The sequence below is a fragment of the Ursus americanus genome, chromosome 22 (assembly GCF_024610735.1).
Source record: "Ursus americanus isolate L20-20 chromosome 22, mUrsAme1.1.p, whole genome shotgun sequence".
In the NCBI taxonomy this organism is placed as follows: Eukaryota; Metazoa; Chordata; class Mammalia; order Carnivora; family Ursidae; genus Ursus; species Ursus americanus.
In genome coordinates, this window is record NC_142148.1 from 40029123 (window position 1) to 40046907 (window position 17785).

A 17785-nucleotide genomic window follows, 5' to 3' on the forward strand; every position below is an offset into this window, starting at 1 on the left:
GTCTGTACCTCGATTGTTAGCATAAAAACACACAATATATTTTGCTTTATTTTAGAGGAGGAATTCTCAACCCAGCCTTTTTTTTTTTTTTTTTAAGATTTTATTTATTTATTTGACAGACAGAGAGAGAGCCAGCGAGAGAGGGAACACGAGCAGGAGGAGTGGGAGAGGAAGAAGCAGGCTCCCAGCTGAGGAGCCTGATGTGGGGCTCGATCCCAGACCACCAGGATCACGCCCTGAGCCAAAGGCAGACGCCTAACGACTGGGCCACCCAGGCGCCCCTCAACCCAGCCTTTAACTGAAAGTAGTTGAACTTACTGTTTCTGTTCAATGTGCTGAGTGGTACACATGCAAAGGCCCTGAGGCACATCAGCTCACATATCAAGGTCACAGGACAATGGGAGGCTGGGAGACCCTATCAGCCTTGACAATCACAGGCTAAAATTCCCATTACACTTCCCACCTTTCTTCCAAGCTCTAGACCCATGTACTCAACTTGGAGGCATCATTCTTTACATGTCACCCCACAAGAACTTCAAAGTCATCTTGTCTAAAACCAAACTCCACATGCTCTCTCTAGTCTTAACTCCAGTTCTTGTCTGGTGCATTTCACCACACCATCCAACAAGCTCCGCCAGACAGATGTTGAAGCCATGCCTGATCCCCTCCTCCCCACCATGACTACAGTCCAATAGGTAGTAGGTCTTGCTCTTTCTGCTTTGTAAACATTTCTTGGAGTTCTATCCTTACATCCTCCACCACCATCACCACCATGTCACTCTGGGTCATTGGGTCTCAGATGACCTTTACCAGGGGCTCCCCCAGTTGTCTGTGTCTGCATTTGCCTATTCCAATCCCTTCTCAGCACAACTGATGGGGCAGCTTTTTAAAACTTAAATCCAATCATTCCACACACACCTCCCCCCCGAAAACCCCCCTGGTAGTTTCATGCTGCTCATAGAAAAATACCTAAATTTTTCATCTTAAAGACCCAAATTCTAAATTTTTAACCCATTGCCTGCAGCAGCCTCACTTCTAGCCTGTCTCCCCTTAGGTGTGTTCATTCTTGCCGTACTCGCTGAATGCACACACTCCTTTCCACCCCAGGGCATTTGCATGGGCCCTGTCCCCCCATATGGGAAATCTTATCCTGCACATTACAGCAAGGCCTTCTCAAGCACTGTAATTCAGACTGATTCTCCCACATGGGGTTCAGTAAGAGAGGAGAAGCAGTAGTGGGGAGAATACCCATGTGGGTAGTTTCAGGAGGAGTGAGTCTTGAGTCTCAGCCAGTCTTAGGTTCACTCATTTCCCGAAGCGGCAAGTGAGATGATTTTAGGTCATATAAGGATATACTTTTTTTTTTTTTTTTAAGAATTTTTAGCATTCTGGTTCTGTATTCATTATTTACAATGAATTTTTAAAATTATGGCAGGTTTCTTCTTATGAGTTCCCTCAAAAAGGATAGTCCTATAAGGAAAAAAAGGTAAGTATATTTACCAAAAAAAATCATTAGATAAAAACAGTACAGTAGCTCAGCAACTGTAAGTTTTGAAAGCTGGTATGCAAGTCACTCAAGCTTGGAAAACACCGCTGCCCGCAGCTAAGCTGGGCAGGGGACTTTCTCTTGGTTCTCTTCTCTTCAACAGACCCCGCAAAGGCACTGTGACGGAGGCCACCACAATCAGCAAGGGTGTGAGGGCTTCCTTAGGGCGAGAACACGGCAATACACTGCTTTGGCTGGACACAAACCAGGTGTCAGAGGGAAAACAGGAAGAGCCAAGATGCCGCCTACTTGCCAAGAGAGCACAGAGAGTTCATGGAACCACACTTGTGACTTGCGAGCAGTAAGACATCAGATGCTCCCCGGTGAGACCTTGCTGTGTTGGAACTCTGAATTCCACTGACAGTCACCAAAGTTGCCAAGGACTCCCTCATCCGTCACTCCCCTGCGCTCCATGGCTCTCTTTGGTTGCTTCCACTGCACCTCTTTAACTCCTAGTCAATTATCAGCAAAACACTCCAGATCCTTAGCCTCCTCCAGCAACATCCCCATCATCTTCACTCTAACTGAAGGCTGGCTCTCCCCTGAGGATCCACTTCCCTGGCAGTCCTCTCAAGTAGGGACTGTCTTCTCCCCTCCAACTCTTCCTCCCAAAGTGCTGGGATGTAGGTAGACGTTGTTGTTCTCTGACCCAACTTTCAAACCACGGCTTCTCTCCCCATTCTAAAATCCCTCCTCTGTGAAGCTCATGCCTTCAGACCCTACACTCCACCCATCCTTCGTGCTCCACCCATCTTTCTTGCCGTTTTAAACTCACCTTAGTCACTTCCCCAACTCTTTGAAGGTCTTAGGTTCTGCTGCCATCTGCTCCAACACTTTGGAACACCTGCCATGAATTTTGGTCATTCCCGTAATACCCAGATGATCCCTCCAACACCCTGACCTGCTCCTTGACCTTTGTCCTGGTTTCTTCCTCATTCAACATGGAAGCCATGGGCAATCATGAAAACCATTCCCTTGCATTCAACCCCAAATCTCTTCATCCTGCTCTTGAAATTCCCTGGACTGATAACTAAACTACAACCTTGGTGAAATCCAAGTGTCTGCTTACTCTGGGCCTATACCTGCCTAGAAGAATGTGATTGAAGAAAAACACACCACCAAGTGGACTGACTGGTCTCATTTGAAAGTTACAATCCCCTCTGAAGCCCTCAGTTTGCGAGGCGGGTGGGGGATTGGGACAGGCCGGTGATGGGTATTACGGAGGGCACATATTACATGGTACACTGGGTGTTATACGCAAATAATGAATCATGGAACATTACATCAAAAACTAAGGATATACTGTATGGTGACTAACATAATAAAAAATTATTATTAAAAAAAAAAAGAAAGTCACAATCCCCACTTTCAGGTCAGCCTGGATGCCTCCCACCAGTCATATCCCATTTTCCTGTCTTAACCACTCTTCTCTTAGACAACAGATTCGTAAACAGTTTACCTCATCTTTCTCTTCAAGCTTTCATCACTTTTCTCCCTGTCCTCAGCTGATAAACCTTAATTCCTATTTCATTGAGAAAATGAAAGAAATCAAAAGAACATTTCCCCAGACATCCTTAAGCAAGACTCCTCATTGCCACCATCTACCCTGTACCGCAGGTTTTTCCCTGTTACCAGGCATGACATATGGATCAGTGCTCCTATTCAGGTCAAGCCCGCTTCTTAAACACTGCATTCCATCCCGTCTTGCCTTCTGAAGGATACTGAAAGATGTAATTTTCTCTTCTCTATCCTGCACAGACAAATCCTCATTCTGCACTAGATTATTCCCATCAGCAGCTAAACAAGCTATTATTTCTCTCATCCTAAACTTCCCCCTTGGCCTCCCTTTCCTTTCTAATTACCACTCCATTTCTATCCTTCCCATCATAAAAAAAAAAAACTCCTTGAAAGAGGTTATTCTTGATATTTCAATTTCTTCCTTCCCATTACCCCTTGAATCCACTCCAAACTACTCTTTTTTTATTATTATTAATATGTTACGTTAGTCACCCTACAGTACATCATTAGTTTTTGATGTAACGCTCCAAACTACTCTTACCAATGTCATCAACAGCCCCCATATTGCTAATCCACTGGTTAATTTTTGGTTTTGATCTTACTTGATCTATCTCAGGATTTGATGTACCTGACAGCTCCTCCTCGTAACACCTTTTTCATTTGGCTTCCAGGTTGCTACACTCTTACCTTAGTTTTCTTTGCTGAGATTTCTCTTCATCTCCCTGACCTCTAAACATCAAAGTGTCCCACGGCTTAGTCCTTGAACATGTTTTATTTTCTACCTGCACTCACTCCTTTAATGATCTCATCCCATCTCAAAGCTTACATTTATATGCTGATGATTCCCTGGATGCTCATATTTGTCCCCCAAATCCAGACTCATATATCCTACTGCCTACTTGGATGTCTAATTGCATCTCAGACTTAACATGGCTAAACTTAACCAAACTTAATCTCCCAAACGCCCTCCGCTACCTGCCTCCCCATCTCAGTAAATGACAATGCCACTCTCCTACCTGCTCAATCCAAAAACACTGGCATCATCCTTGATGTTCCTCTTTCTCTCACAGGTAATATCCAATCAGACAGCAAATCTCTTCCACCTAACTCCAAAATGGAATAAGACCAGTTCTCACCATCATCACTGTTCACATCTTGGTCTAAGCCACCATCTTCTTCTCTTGGGTGGGTTATTTTTAACAGCCTCCTAGTTGGTCTCCTTGCTTCTGCTTTTGTCCCCCACTCCCACCCCCCAACTTTCCTCTCATTCCTGTCTCACACAGTAGCTAAAAGCAATCTTGTTAAAAATGAAGTTAGATGGGGCCATTTCTTTGCTTGAAGAGGACATCCTTCCAAGCTATACTGTCTCACTCAGGGTACAAATTCAAGTTCTTCAACTGACCTGCATGGATTGCTGATTGGTCTCCTCCAACCCATCATTTCCGACCACTTGCTCCTTTGCTCATTCTGGTTTCCTCGCTTATCTGGAACACTTCAAACATGCTACACAGTAAGAATGGCCTCGGGGACTTTTCACGAGATTTTTCCTCTTTCTGGAATACTCTTTACACATGACTAGCTCCCTCACCTCCTTTAGGTCTAGGCTCAAAATCACCTTCTCACTGATGCTTTCTCTGGATATACTATCTAAAATGGCACCTCCTTTCCCATCTTCATACTACTTGATCCTCTTCTCTAATTTACTGTTCTGCTAGGCACTACCTAACATGGTATCCTGCTTTCTGTCTGCCTTCTCCACTGGAATCTCAGCTCCAGGAGAGGTGGGATTTTTAGCTGGTTTTCACTGCACCTTAGAAGAGTACTTGGCACGTCATCAGCATCCTAAATGAAGAGCTGGAAGAGGGGGCCCCAAGATGGACTTATCTTACAAATGCTCAGGACAATGAGCAACACCTTTTTTTCATCTCTCTGGGGAAAAGAGATGGCCTCAAGTAAAATTAGAATAAAGATACAAGGTGAAGTGGACACTTAGCTTGCAGGGCTTTGGCCTGCAGTCTTTCCCACTTCGTTTTCTTAGTTCATTCATGTCAGACCACCATTTAAAATCTCTAACTAATGAAATGGCTATTCCAAATCTACCTTGTAATTTGGGGTTTCATTTATCTTTCCATGGTGGCCCAAGAATAGTGTCTTTATAAGGGATACCAATTTCTCTAACAACGTGCATACACCAAATACTGGGGAGGTCGTGACCTGGCTAAGTGATTTCTTGGGCAGGAGAATCAAGGGCATTCGGCACAATCCAACAAGTCAGCAAGGAGAGGACAGAGTCCCTGAGGGAGCCCTCAGAAAAGTATCAAATGCACTTCCTCCTGCTTTCTTCATCTCAGCCCCCAGTGCTTTCAATGGGATGTGGGATGCTAACATAGTGGTGTGTGGGGCTGAGAGGGGCTGGAGAAAGACGGCCCAATGTGCAGAGGCCTGTCACAAGCTTCATACATGAATTCCTCTGAATTGGGTTAAATAAGGTCAGTATAGGCGTCAGAGGGATCTCTACCTTCACTGTGTCATGCTGGTGACTCCAAGAGTCCCACTATTAATGAAAAGGAAGGGGACTTTCTGGAACCATTAACATTATATAATTTCTTCAAAATGTTTAATAATGAAGATCACTAGTGGAACATTCTGGGTAATGATTTGGTTTTTTTTGCCTCACATCTTACTTGATATGTTAATAAACTCAAATTAACAAACCCACATACAGATCTGAATGACTTCTACCCTCAGTGTTTCAGTCTATAGTCTAAACCACTGGTTGTCAAAGTGTGATGCCTGACCAGCAGCACCAGCTTCACTTGGGAACTTGTGAGAAATGCGAAGTCGAAGGTTTTACCCACGCTTACTTAATCAGAAACTAGGGTGGGGCCTGGTATTCTGTTTTAACAAACCTTTCAGGGGATTCAGTATAAGCAGCCTTGCTGTAAATCACTGCTAGAACTCCTGCTCCAAAATCAAATATGATGCCTTAGTATCCTCCCACCCTCCTCTACCCCTCCCTCCCTCCAGGCCAAGGCCCTCAGCTTGGCATTCAGGGCCTTTTCCAAGCTGACCCAATGCCACGTTTCTAATCTCAGCTCCCAGTGGATCAGAAATCTCACAATTCAGACAACTTAACCCAGAAACGTGGCATTTCATTGGTCTTTTGCAGAGTCTTATGAATGGCCTCCTCAGTTGTACATCCCATTCTATGACTAGACAGCTGCCTCCCGGGTGGCATCCAAACCACAATTCCTCCCTTGGCAGCTTTCCCACACCTCTCTCTCCCTGGAAAAATCATCCCCCTCCTCCATGATGCCTTAGCGTGTAGCTCACGGTGTAACCAGAGCACATATCACAGGACATCAGTTATACAATTAAAACTGTATTAATTAACTTATAGAACTGATATTAGTTATAGAAATGCCTCCCCAGCCTACAACATTTCAAGCCTTCTGAGGGAATGAGCCTTTGGCAGCAATTGGGGTAGAGGTGGGAGAACACTCACTGTAGAAATAAACATTTATTGAGCTACTACTATGTGTTAGGCACCACATTAGATGCTGCAAGAGGTACTTAAGATTATGTTTCTTTTCCAAACAGGTAAGAGTTCCAGGCTTGGCCCAGATCTGTCAAAATGGCAAACAAGGCCTGCTGTCATCCTGGCTCCACATACCTTTCTCTGGTGGTTTCTTTGAGATTCATCTGAATCAGATTATTTGAATTGGCCACACAATACAATTTTTTTTTTAATGCATTGAGAATATGCTGCTTTCTCAACATATTTGTAACACAAGTTTCCGGCGACGCATACAAAGATTTCCAAATTCTTCACCCTTGAGATCTTTACCTGATTCCAGGTTAAGTATAGGGATGGCAATGGCTCAAGCTTCCTACTTAATGTATAAAACATTTAAATCTCCCCTTGTCTGCCAGCATGTAAACAGGATAGGGACAAAGATGATGAAGCGTAAAAGCCAGTCATGATCACTGCAGAAACGGGGGTGGGGGGAGCATAGGGGCAAGGCAACCACGTGTGTCATCTCTCCACAGGAAAACGTGATGTCAAAGTCAGGTCCCTTCTCTATAATGGACACACCATCACCCCTGGAGGTGGGAAGAGGGGCATGTGAGGTTTGGAAAAACTACGCAGAAAGGGGAAATATATCTTAAAGTCCTATTTTTGCCCCAAATTAAAACTGGGCATGGGATGAGGTGTTGATGCAGAGAGAAGGGACAGAAGATCACTACACCAAATAAATCAGGTCAAAATATTCGATTATTTTCTTCCATGTTGAGAAAGCAGGGCATCATTACTGCGTCTCTTTGAGGAGCAAATTCATTACTTCTCTGTCACTGGATGGCTCTGCTGATACAAATCCATCTTTTCCGGGCCATAAAATGATCACGTGCAACTTAAACACCGTAAACATGTCCACGAGATGAACTGCATTTACTTACAAACAATTCTCTATTGAGTACTCTCCACAAATTTATGTTATGTACATATTTTGCTGGTTTGAGAATTGTCGATTTTAAGATCTGTCATCAGTATATATTCCCTTGTGTATATCTGTCTGTGTAAGGGTGAGAATCTACAATTTTTCACCCAAAGAAAAATACTCTCACTGGCCTCCTTGTAAATAGTTACTTGTAGAGTTCTCTCAAACAACATTTATTTTCTAACATTTCAAGGAGCTGCCTAAAGTGTATAAAAATAAAATTCCTCCTATTTAGTAAGTCGAAGGCTAACCTAATATACACTACAAGTTTTTACACTAAAACTTGACACTAAAGTTTTATCAGATTTGTGCAAAATATAGTCTTCTGCAGCCACAGAACTGTGAACATGTCTGAGGGAACGTGAAATATATTACAAATATTGGAATTTGTACAGTAGCAAGTATTAATACATCAGACTTAATTAAAAGCTGAGAGAACTGTCACAAACGGAACTAAACTGGAAAGAGGCCAACACCCCACTAACCACAGCCTGCCATCATCCTCTAAGTCCTTGCTCCCGTCCGCCTCTAAGATGGCCACTTTCAAAGGATTTCTTATGGGCATGCTCACCCTACCTTTGTGGAGTCCACTGTCTATATTCACTGGGACTGCCCACAACCTCTTCTGGTCTCTTAGCTCACCTCTTCCCTTCTGATCAGTCGCCACAGGCCCAGGCTGGACTCCAGGTCAGTCTTCCTGCCACTGGAAGACCAACACCTCTTTCCAGAGCTCCCTAGACCTTCTGGTGGGGCCACATTAGAATAATCCCCCAAATTAGGCAGTCTATGGTGTCAGCTTTCTCTCCAGTGCGCTGCCCCCCAAAGAAAGCAGAAAGTATACAATTTATGCTATTTTGACTCAACAGGGTTACTCCTACTTGGAAATCCTTCCAAAGTACATGCTCTGCAATGATTTCAAAACGTTCCAGATTCTCAGGGCGCCTGGGTGGCTCAGTTGGTTAAGCGTCTGCCTTTAGCTCAGGTCGGGATCCCAGCATCCTGGGACTGAGCTCCATGGACTCCCTGCTCAGCTGGGAATCTGCTTCTCCCTCTCACTCTGCTTCTCCCCCTGCTTGTGCTCTCTCTAATAAATAAATAAAATCTTAAAAAAAAAAAGTTCTAGATTTTCAATTCTCACTGACAATGATTGTTTTACTTAGGTGTATAGGGTCACCCAAGACCAATTCCCTGAGCATCTTGCAGCCCGTCTCAAAATGACGCTATCGCTACATTCGTTCTCCTCCTCCCCACCCTCCCCAAACCCCCAAACCTCTTCATCTTCACTTCATTGTCCCCACTCACCTCTAATGAAAAGGCGAGTCCTTCCCCAAGGTCGGCCTCCAACTGTACTGCTTCCTCTTACCCGTGGATCATTCTTCTCTGTCTGCCCTCAGGCCTCTGTCACTGAAATCCACCCACCTTCCTCAGGTAAACAAAGATGTTACCTTCCTGACTGCTCCTTCACAACCCAACCCCCTTTGCTCTGCATTGTTCTAGTTTTTGCATGTTTCTCTGTCCCTCACTTAGTGGCCCGACAGGAGAGTACATGAACTCTTTATTCATCTTTTCTGTCCTTCAATATCTCGATACTTCCAGCATGGTCTTTTAAAAAACAACACTATGTTACAGGTACCAAATGAGTATTTGTTAAATAATAAATGAACTCATCATGGAGACAGTGGAGCCCAGAGTGTCTTTTCAATAAACACTTCTCTGCTGCACTAATTCCCTTTCTATGCTGAAATGTGGGCAGTGGAATGACCTGCATTTTCATCCTTTTCTGACTTACCTATAGCTGTTTAAAGTTTTTAAAACGTAAGCATTAGAGGAGATAATGGGAAAAAGTAAAGAATTATCAAAGAAAGAAAGAAAAAATGTTATTTACCAAATTCCTTTGGAAAGAAGAGTCTGCTGATTTAGAAAGAATACCATGATGATAGGTTTGGGCTAAGAAGGGTACAGGGAGTAGATGTTAAGACTCCCCAAAAACACATCAGTAAGTTGCTTTTAAGGGGGTGGGTCCTAGGAACATAAGAGTATTTGTTTCGAATGTCAAGGTCCTTTGGGTATGTAAACTTGGGAAAGAGGCCTAAAATGTAGGCTGAAGTGGAATCCTTCCACTTAGCAAGGGGGCAGCAGCCGGAGCTCCCAAAGGATCTCTAGAAAGCACAAGAGGGCAGGCTGGTGCTTTTGGGTGAACATAACTAGCTAACAGGGTGTTTTCAGTTATTTGCTCTGAGATGTGCAACGCACCCCCTTCCTTGGTTTCCCTAGGGAAATTACAGGCAAGTTTATGTGTGTTTCTTTCTGAGAAACCTAAAGGAGTGCTGAGCTCTGCAGCCAAGGACACAAAGAAAAAGACACCATGTCAGCAACCACCGAGGAGGCAAGGGAATAGCTGCCACATGAATCGTGCCCACCAACTGCGTCATGAGATCCGGAAGCGAGCGGGCATCTCCCTCCACTGCTGTGGCCCCAGGAACCAGCAGCCTACCCCCTATAGAAATTCTGTGTCCAGGGCACCTGGGTCAAGACGTCAGGCCCCAGCAGAAGGAGAACCATCTTGAAGCCAGTGCACTGGGCAAGGAGAGAGGAATCTATAATCCAATCCTAGATCGGCCCCAACTGTTGGTGACACGGACGGGAGGTATATGGAGTTTGGAGCATAAAGACTACTGAAAGTAGGAGAGCCACGCAGATATAAGATTATTCAGCCCTGTTATCCAGGAAACTCCCCGAACATCCTTCTGTGTCAATGTAGCACCAACAAGTACAGAAAGTGCCTCAGAGCCCTTGGCTTCCAGACCTGGTCTGAATGTGGTGTGCCAGGAAGAAAGGAGCCTAGCAGCCGCGGCTGAGTTACACCGTATCGACGTAACCATGAAGGGATGCAAAATCAAATCGTGCTTTCTAGCTGACCAAAGTCTCAGTCTTTTGCAATAACAAGAAATTACGACTTCTTTATGCTTCAATTTCAGCACCTTTGAAATCGGGATAATACCGTTTATTTTAGTGTACTTACTCTATCTAGTAGTTTGAAGGTAAATTTGAAAGAACGTAAAAAGACTCTAAGACTCTGATAAGATGGATGCCTTTCAAATCCATGATCATTACTAATAAGTACTTTTTCCTTCCCCTAACACCTCTGTAAAACCAGTGAGGAATAGGGAAAATTACCCTACTTTAAAATTGTGGGAAATTGCGAGAATGAGAGCCTAACCAATTTTCCTTCAAATTACCAAGATATTCAGAGGCAAAGCCCAGAACGCAAACTCTCTACCAGGCATCACTGGAGAATGTTATAATGAAAAACTCTGGATTAAGACAGACCAGGATCCTAACTTTAGCCCAGTCACTAATTGGCTGTGTGACTTTGGCTCCATTACACAATTCTTCCAAGCCTCAGTTTCTTCATCTGTGAAACGGGCTCATGATCTTAACCTACAGATGAACGGAAAGCATGTGAAACGACCAGCAGGGTGTCTAGGTGCCCAATAAATGGTAACTCCTGGCACCGTGATCATGTTTCTAAAGAAAAGCCTTTTCTCATGCATGACTGAAAGGCAAGGGGTATCCTTGGGCAGCAACAGCAAAGAGGGGAGTTCAAACGATTTCATGATTTATTTCAAAACCAATTTTATTCTAGGAAGAGACGTAAAACCCCCAAAATTCTGAAGTCAAGAAAGACGAACTATTAATCTATTCTTGTAAGGTAAAAACATAGTTGAAATGAAAATTCAAGGCATGGCCACAACAGGATGACTGCTTTCCTTCTGGGCCTGTGAGTCAATCTCATGTCTTCTCTGCTGTTTTTCGTATGTGCAGCCTTTACTTTGTGAAGACAAACACAACGGCTCAAGTGAAAGTGATGTAAAAGATTAGTTGCTTTGTGTGAAAAGAGGGGAAGGGAAAAATGTTTTTTCTTAATTTTTTCAGTGAAAGACAAAGTTCTCGGACAGATGGAGGGGTGCTTAAAAAAAAAACAGGATAAAATATGAGTCTTCGAGTCCCAATGTTATTTGTTTCACGTGTTACTTATGTTTGAAAATAATACACAAACTGAACATTGGGATCTAGATGGACCGCGGCTTACGCAACACTCCATTTGTCTCAGCTATGCTAATACACATGCAGGGAGGTAATCTATCAAGCTGCTAATAAGCAGAGATTCAGATGCCAACACACAAATCCTTCTGAACATTTATATTCTATCAAGTTGGGAGTATTTCTAAAAGATGTATGTGTGTGTAGTTTATCTAATAGACTGGAATGGCTCTTATTTCTGTTCTGCCAAATAAAGAGAAATTTCTCTGACTGTAAATGTGATTGCTTCAACTCTCAAACTGCAAATTTTCTGGGCATTTCCTTTTCACGCTCCCTGGCAGGCCTATCCACCATCAAATCCTCCAGGTTTGTCAAAGCCTTAGTAATAACCCCAATTTGCAAAGTGCCTGCGATTTGGCCAGAACTCGAGATTAAAAAATCCAAATTCACACAAAAATAGCAGATTTTGAAAACAGGCAAGGATATGGAAATGGCCACCATTTCTAGACCAACACTAAAATGTGGCCTCCACTTCTAAAAAGTGCAGAAAGTAGAGAAATGTAGAAGGCACATTAAAATGAATAAGCAAGGGCACCAGTATGGCTCAGAGTTCTCAGATCTGACAGGTGCATTTGGTCCCTGGTTCACCCTACTAGCCGTGTGGCCTTGAGCAAGTCACTCATAATTTCCTAATTCATTAAATGCAAATAATACCCCCATTTGGGTATAGTTTCCACACTGGTGGACATGTCTGGCAAAGAGCTTGGGCTGAAGAAGGTGCTTGATAGATGACAGTGTCCTCCCTTGAAAAGAGGCTGCAAACTCAATTGGCCTACAGGGCTCAGTGAGGAACGAACTCCAAGAGGCTCCACAAGTGTCAGGATGTAGGACCACAGGGAGCGTAGCGGGAGTCTCTGTGTTATTTGAGCACTTTCAATTCTGCTACAGGGGATGGATGAAGCTCATCAGAAGGGCTAAGCACTGCCAGTAAGTAAGCTAGCAGTTTATGGGATACAGGCAAACCTCAGAGAATGTGTCAGAACAGTAGCCAGTACTCAAGCAGCTTGCAAGACACACACGAATTCATAAGATATGCTAAATAAGGGACTATAACCTATAGGGCATGTCAGAGAAAAGTAGAATAGATAAATATGAGGGAACAGATAAGAATGTTACCTAGACAAAGAAAGTACTAGATCACGATCATGCCTGCTGGGGGCCAAGAGCTAATTCAGCCCCGCATGGGCCACCACTGGTGACAACGACCCAGTCCCATGCTGGGTCCACGGGTGCTCTACCCAAGGAAGTGCAGGTGACAACCAGGGCTGTTCAGCAGGCCACCAGCCAAGCATGCTGCCTCTGGGTGCCCTGTGTCTATCGAGGCCCCTTGCTCACAACTCTAGTCCTGGCAAGCAGAGTGGGAGAGGCTGCGGCGGCAGAGAGAGAGCAGGTGAACGTGGTGTGACCCTGGGGTCAGACCGTGCATGCCGCCCCCGCCGGCCCCACCCTCCATGTGCCCACCTGCCCCTGGTCCTCCTGCAGCTGTGTGTGTGTTTAAACTGACTTAATAAACTGAGTGACCAGAGACTTCGTTCCATCTATGAGCCACTTTGTGCAGTGGGGACTTGGTGTGCACCAAGTGTTTCCTCAGGTGATCTCCTCTACGACCCGGAGCCATGAAGTCTGTGGCATGGCAGAGGGCAAGGGAATTGTCCCAAGAGGAGCCACTGTTCGGCCCCAGGCAGAGCTGCCCTTTGGGACGGCGGTCCAGGGTTCTCACATCTTCTGATGTTTTACAGAAACTCGGGAAATTTGGATTTCCCGGTCAGATCTCCCAAATTCGGAGGACAACTCGCTGAACACTTTGAAATTCTGCGCAGACAAAACAAAGCTCATCCCCCATTGCCACTGCTGGTCTGCTGCTGCTGCCTTCAGACCGTTGCACAGCTCTGTCTGGCCCTGGCGCCGAGGGCCCTGTCAGGTGGCCCTTCGGCTGTAAAAGCAAGATGCCCGCTGCCACGTCTCACCTTCTGGGGCTCCCTGCTTAGGCAGGGCCCAGCAGACCTGAGGGCTCTGGCACTAAGCGTCGCCTCAATGCCAGGGCAGCGCCAACTGAACCCAGAGGGGGGGCTCATGTGACAGGAAAGAAAGGGACCACTGAGTGGGGGCGCTCAGGTGTTCCTCGCAGGTGGCTACGAGCTTGTGCTGGACAGCTTCCTCAAGGTCACACCACCCTGCTCTCAGCCTCCCTTGTTTCCTGCCTCTCCTCTCCTGCTCAGGCTACTGACCAGGAGTCAGAGCAAAATGAGGTGCATCTGGGGGCAAGAGGAGGCGACTGTTCTGTGGTAACTTTGACAAAAATCAGACGACTGAAACGAGGAACAGTTTTGTTTTAGACGTTGTGTATTTGAGGTAAAGCGTGTACTCCTGTGCTCCTCTGGTCTGCAAGTGGACTGATGTGATCCTGCACAAAAGGGCTGACCTCCTGCCACTACCTGAAGGCAAGGGCCTGTGCTTTCCTGCACAGCCTGGGGGTGGGGGGTATGACTGGGGCGCCAGAAGGCTCCTTATAGGAGAAGACTCCAGAACACATGCTTCCCAAGCAAGGGGCTGGAGTGCCCAGGTGCCCAGAATAATGTCCAGGGGTTTGGACAGTGCGCAGAGGGCTGCCTCTCTGTGCAGAACAGAACAAAACTGAACTCCTCTGTGGGTGCTGGAGACCGTCAGAGCCGGGATGGGCGCACACTGGCCTGCGGGAGGGTGGAGTGGAGATGGCGGGAGGGAGGCAGGAGGCACCCGCTTTCTTACACACAGACACAGTCCAGGAGCTTGATTTGCCCATCCTTGCCCTGGATGACGAGAGAGGCAGCCACGTCATAAGGAAACCAGTGGGTGGGATGGCTGATCAATGACTGAATCCAGCAGCACAGTCAGAGCATGGGGAGCCTGTGGGGGGCTGTGTACAAAGGGCACACGGTCACATAATCCCGAAGCTCTACCCAGGCTCTGACCAGTGAGAGCACCTGGTGGTGGACTTATGTGCATCATATTGTCAAGTGATCTCTCCTGGGTGACCTTTACCAGTCAGGGCCTGCGACAGGGCTGGTAACTCAGTGATGAGGGCCCAAGGGCTTACATCGCTGGAGAAGACCAGCTATAAACATGACAGTGACTGGAAGAAAACAATGTGACTGTGGGCTGTGACACGCACTCTGAAGGGAGGAAACCTGATGACAGAACAAAGAATGGGTGGCGGGGAGAGGTCCTACTGCACAAGTCACCTCTCTAGGAAGGAGACAGGAAGACAATCTCCTGGTAAGATCACCTACAGTTTTTACAGGAATAAAAACTCTCAGGAAAAAATACATATATATTTAAAAAAATACACCAGTGTGGGCTTATTTCTTTATCCTATAATATTAATAGATAAGTTAAAGAGCAGAGAATTTAAAACAATGGTGGAAACATCAGCTTATTTCTAGAATATAAAAGTATGCCAGCCTCTGTGGGACTTAACCACAGATTTCCCAGGCCGGTGGTTTTGAATCCTGCTGAAATGTGATTTAAAAATTAAATTCTCTCCACTCTGGTCCTGGCTAAGTGAAAATGGCAACTGTAACGCAGGTGTAATTGATTTCTTGTATCAATCACGGACAAGCATTTGAAGCCGGAATGTTAAGATGACTTGCTGTAGTCCAGTCAACGGTATAACTGGTGCCGGCTTCGGTCTAGGGCAAGCGTGTTTCGTGACAGGTACCTTCTGCCGGCCAGCAGGTGCTCTTCTCAGAGGGGAGCCAGACTGGCACCCCCTCCGCTTCTCTGCCCGCCTCTGACAGCAGTCGGCAGGACATACATCTCTTGGAGAGAACGTGGATGCAGTCCCAGAAGGATGTGTTACTGCGACCTGCTGGAAGGGATCACTACAAGGGCCGTGGGGACTGATGCCCTCACCCCAGGTTCCCAGGCACGTGTCCTTCAAGGATCAGTAAAATAAGGGGTGGGGGATCGAGGGAGTGCATCATGGAGATGACAACTTTCTGTACCATCAAATAAGGACATTAAGACAAACACCACTCCACAAACTGTAATATATCCATACAGCGGGATGCTATTTAGCAATAAAAAGAAACAAATTACTGTTCTATTCAACTACACGGATGAATCCCCAAAACATCAGGCTACGTGGAACCAGCCAGACACAAAGGAGTGAACGCTGCCTGGTCCCATTTACACGGCATGCTAGAACAGACACAACTACTCTGTAGTTGCAGAAAGCAGCTCAGAGCTCGCCTAGAGGCTGGGCAGGGGCCCTGACTGTAAAAGGGCACAAGAAACTTTCTGGAATGACTGAAAAGTTCGAAGTCTTGACAGTGGTGCTGGTTACATGGGTGTATACATGTCAAAACTCATCAAAGTACACTTAAAATGTGTGCATTTCACTGTATGTAAATTATGCCTTAACAAAGTGGATTGAAAAAATTAAATGTGACCAAAAAACGAACCCTATATATCTTTTCTCATAGTTACTTCATAAAAGTTGTTTTTAATCCCTGAATAAAGAAGATACAAAAAGTCCTTTTCAATTAAATATTAAATTTTAGTTTAATGAAAAACACGATTTTTCTCATTTTAAAGCCCAGTGATGGGAACCTCCTTGGGACTGACCAGGGATCGGAAGATGAGCATTTGAGAACCACTGTTGTCTCCCTTTCTCCCCCAAATACCACTCCCTGTACCTGACTTCAAATCGTACCTTAACCAGGCTCACAATTATTCATTCAGCAATGGATGATCCAACTAGAGCTACCCAACTGGGGATTTGGGGAAGAAGGCATGACTTAAGTAATTAATAAAGTCTATCTCAGGAAAGGCAGGCAGAAAAGGGTAGGAGGCAGAGGGAACAGGAAGGGAGAGGGAAAAGTGGAGAGAACTCGGGGCAGCTACACCACTGAGTGCCTCTTCCCAGTTCCCTCTCTGGGGCCTGCAAATTCAGTTCATGGAGACTTGCACTCAGGGGGCCCCATGTGTTCATGGGTCAGCTGGGCCCCTTAACTGAACTGGCAGCAACCACCAGCAAGTTATACAGTCAACAAGGGTCTAATACCAGGTGTCAAGCCCCTTCCCTGCTGGTCACAGAGCTTTGCCATGTGCATTCAGGACCCTGGGAGACCTTTAAGACCATCGTGGGGGATGGGTAGGAAAAAGAAATTGATTTGTGTTTTAAAAAGAAGGAGAAAAGTTTTTCTGAAGTATAAAGTGTAATAGTATAACATATCTATGTCCTTTAACATCAGATTTTCCTTCAAAGAAGGTCTAAAACTAAATAGACTTAAAAAAAATAATACTTTTTACCTTAGCCACCTTAAATCCACTAGTTCACCAAGAAAGACTTTAGTAGTAGCCAAACTGTTATCGTAAGTGTGACTATATGTTCCAGAAAACACTGCCAATGCATCCAACAGTTAAATAATGGATGGAAAAGGTTGTCATACTTAATTGTTTTTAACGATTTATTTATTCATTTGAGAGAGAGAGTGTGTGTGAGTGCAGGGGGGAGGGGCAGAGAGAAAGGGAGAGAGAGTCCCAAGCAGACTCCATGCTCACTGTGGAGCCCGACCTGGGGCTCAATCTCATGACCCTGAGATCATGGCCTGAGCTGAAATCGACAATTGGTGGCTTAACTAACTGAGCCACCCAGGTGCCCCCATACTTAATTTTAAAATTCAAGAATGTTGAGGGGGAATGAACAATCAAAATGAAAAAAATCCAAAATTCTCAAAGATACAACTGTACATCAAAAGTCATTAAGAGGATTCCAAGGGCAAAATGTCACTCATTCCCTACACCTTTTAAAAATTTGTTTATTTCTTACGGGGTGTCTGGGTGGCTTAGTCAGTAGAGCATCCGACTCGTGATTTTGGCTCAGGACATGATTTCAGGGTTGTGGGATCAAGCCCTGCATCCGACTTCTCGCTGAACAGGGGAGTGTGCTTGTCCCTCTCCCTTCCCCCTTTCTCGCCCTCTCTCTCCCTCTCTCAAATAAATAAAATCTTTAAAAACTAACTTATTTTTAAAAAACAAACACTTATCCAGCACTTAGGAAGTGGCAGACACCGTTCTAAGCACTTTGCACACCTAAATTCATACATTGCTCACACCAACCCAGCCAGACAGGTTT

The 17785-nt window shown here is 45.2% G+C and overlaps 1 protein-coding gene across 5 annotated transcripts in view; it reads right to left on the bottom strand.

The window, feature by feature from the left end:
* The window catches only part of KIF16B (kinesin family member 16B), a 305749-nt gene that overhangs the window by 81282 nt on the left and 206682 nt on the right, over positions 1–17785 (bottom strand). The gene's annotated exons all lie outside the window — the stretch shown is intronic.